Below are 3534 nucleotides of genomic sequence, written 5' to 3'. Positions count from 1 at the left end.
AGGTATCGGAGTTTTTTTCCGGGACTTATGCACTAGAACATTGACCAGTGAAGTCATACAGCAGTTACGAGATAATATTCCAGTGTTAATTTGTAACTTGGAGAAAATCTTTCCCCCTGCTTTTTTTGACGTGATGGAACATCTTCCAGTCCATCTACCACATGAAGCTGATCTTGGTGGCCCAGTGCAATTTCGCTGGATGTATCCTTTTGAACGGTTTATGAAAGCTCTCAAAGGAAAGGCCAAAAATCTTGCCAGAGTTGAGGGATCAATAGTCGCCGGGAGTTTAACAGAGGAAACGTCTCACTTCACATCATACTACTTTAGCCCCACCGTGAGAACCAAAAAAACACGTACTCGACGATATGATGACGGAGGCGTTGCACCTACATATAATGTTCCTGATGTTCCAGATATCTTTACTCAATTAGGAAGACTTGCTGGAAAGATAAAGGAAGTTTGGTGGGAAGATCATAGCTATTGTCGAGCAGCTCACAATTACATATTGAGGAATCTAGATTACGTTCAACCTTTTGAAAGGTATTCTTGTTTAAAAACTAAAATTAATTATATTTTATAAGATAACGAACTAACAAATCTCTATTTTTTTAGACTTTTTGAAATGCAGATTCGTGAAGCATATCCTAATTTAGAAGAATCTGACTATGAGGCCTACAAAGAGCGGGATTTCGCTAATTGGTTAAAATACTATGTAAGTATATGTATGAAATAAATTTAAATTAACTATATGTATTATAATTTTTAAGTTAAATAAACTTATGGTCTAATATCTTATTCGTTTATATAGGTTCAGAATGGATGTGGAAATGAACCCTTGCCTCTTTGGTTGCATGAGCTTGTTCAGGAACCAAGAGCGAAGATCACCACTGCTCCGATGTACTTTACTCGCGGTTATACTTTTCATACGTACGCACACGGAAGTCGCAAAGCTACAGCAAATTATGGAATCTATGTACAAGCTGGTGATATCGATTTCTATGGCGTTTTGCAACAAATATTGGAAGTTGATTATCCAGGCCTTCTGAATCTGAGATGCGTACTTTTTAAGTGTAACTGGTACGATCCATCGGCCCGAGGCGTGCGAGTAAATAATTGGGGAGTTGTTGATGTGAATGCGAACAGATCGTACTCCAAATTTGATCCTTTCATCCTAGCATCACAAGCACAACAAGTGAGCTTTCTGCCCTATCCTCGTTTAAGGCCAAGACGTGAAATGTGGTTATCAGTCATTAAAGTTAATCCTCGAGGCCGTATAATCGGGTTAGTTGATGATCAAGTCGTGTTGCAACAAGAAAGAGTCGGTGAAATTTCCATTCCAAACATGTCAACAGAAGATGTTATCCACATTGATCCACAAAACAGGCAAGTTGAAGATGTTGATGATGTTTCCGAAGAAGAGGGTGAATTAGACGAATTTGAAGAGTCCGATGATGGAGAAGATTCTAATGATGATAATGTAATTTCTAGTAGTTCAGAAAATGAATCTGATTGAGCAATTGTACTTTTTGTTGTTTTTTTAAAAAAAAATATTTATCAATTTGCGATGGATTTGCGTTGGAATTGCGAGGGAGTTCTAGCACTCCCTCGCAAAATGGTCGTTAATCCCTCGCAAATTGCGAGGGAATAACGAATAAAAATATTAGCGAGGGATTTGAGACTGACTTGCAAGGGATTGTTGGCTTGCCCTCGCAAAATGGTCGTTAATCCCTCGCAAATTCTATACCCTAAACACTAAATGCTTGAACCCTAAGCTTTTACACATTGCAATGGATTTTTGTGTATCAATGTGGATGTACATCTTCTATTGATATGTTTGGAATGGAAATTTCGCAAATATTGTTGTTGCACCACAACTTGATCATCAACTAACATGATGATCTACTAAACCCTAAAGTAGAAGAGGTGAATTATAAGAATTCAAAGTGTCTGATATTGGAGAAGATTCTAATGATGATAATGTAATTTCTAATAGATTAGAAAATAAATCCGAATGAGCACAATTGTATATTTTCATATTTTTTTTTTATAAAACATATTTATAGTTTTGCGATGGATTTGCGTTGTACTTGCGAGGAAATCCTCGCAAATCCCTCGCAAAATGGTCGTTAATCCCTAGCAATACTCAATACCCTAAATATTATAAACGAGGGATTTGCGAGGGATCCTAGCTAATCTCTCGCAAAATCGTAAACCCTAGACACGCAAAGATTGCGAGGGAAATATGAGTGTTCCTAGCTAATCCCTCGCAAGTTTTAACATTGCGAGGGAATTGCGAGGTGTCCTTATTAATCATTCGCAAAATTAAAAACCCTAGATACTCAAACGTTGCGAGAGAATTACGAGGAATATGAGGGTTCTTAGCTAATCCCTCGCAACTTTAAACATTGCGAGGGATTTGCGAGGGTCCTGGTTAATCCTTCGCAAAATTAAAAACCCTAGATACATTGCGAGGGATTTGCGAGTATTTCTTGTTAATCCCTCGCAAAATTGTAAACCCTAGACACTCAAATGTTGCGAGGGAATTACGAGGAATCCTAGCTAATCCCTCGCAATTTAAGTTTATTGCGAGGGAATTGCGAGGTAGCCTAGGTAATCCCTCGCAAATATTGCTAGGGCTTTGCGACGCTTTAAAAAGTTTATATATACAAGACCAATCGTGGTTTGAGCTTGCTCAAACCCAAAACACTCGCCGTCAAACCCTAAACGCTAATTCTCTTTCTCTTTCGATCGAACCCTAATCCTTTTCCGATCTTCTTCTTCCAATATTCTTCTTCCCATCTTCTTCTTCCGGTGTTTCTCCTCCGACCTCGTCCTCTCTGGTGTTCTTCTTCCGACCTCGTACTCTCCGGTATTCTTCTTTCAGTGTTCTTCTTCCGACCTCGTCCTCTCCGTTATCCTCTCTAGATCTGAAAGGTAAATCTTCTCGCATATGATTTCTTCTTCTCTACTTTTGATTTGATTTTATTTCGATTTCGTTCTTGTTTCGATTTCATTTTGCTTTCGATCTATCCTTTCGTTTTGATTTAGATGTCCATTTTATTTCTTTCTAGATGTTTGGAGGCAACGATTACACAAGATTCCTGTCGGATCAAGGTTTAGCCACTCCCACTACTTCAAATCCCTCTCCCACTGCTTCTAATCGTCGCCGTCCAACCTCCGGTGCCTCCAGTTCTCACAACCCAAACTCCGGTTCTCAGAATAGCCGCCGTCCAACCTCGCAGCACCTGCCTGTCACGCCTCCATATAATACGCCTTCACCATCTCCCATGCATGGTGCCTCTGCGGCGGATCCTGAAATTCCTGCGTCCTAACCCGCGCTTTCCTCGTCTACAGTCATGTCCCAACGTCTCAACAACCTGACTTTGGAGGAGTTACTCGATAGTCCTGGTCGATCTAGTTTAACTANCTAATCCTTTTCCGATCTTCTTCTTCCGATATTCTTCTTCCCATCTTCTTCTTCCGGTGTTCTTCTTCTGGTGTTTATCCTCCGACCTCGTCCTCTCTGGTGTTCTT

The sequence above is a fragment of the Camelina sativa genome, chromosome 3 (assembly GCF_000633955.1).
Source record: "Camelina sativa cultivar DH55 chromosome 3, Cs, whole genome shotgun sequence".
NCBI lineage: Eukaryota > Viridiplantae > Streptophyta > Magnoliopsida > Brassicales > Brassicaceae > Camelina > Camelina sativa.
The sequence above is the reverse complement of the archived record's forward strand: the minus strand, read 5'-3'. Positions refer to the sequence as shown.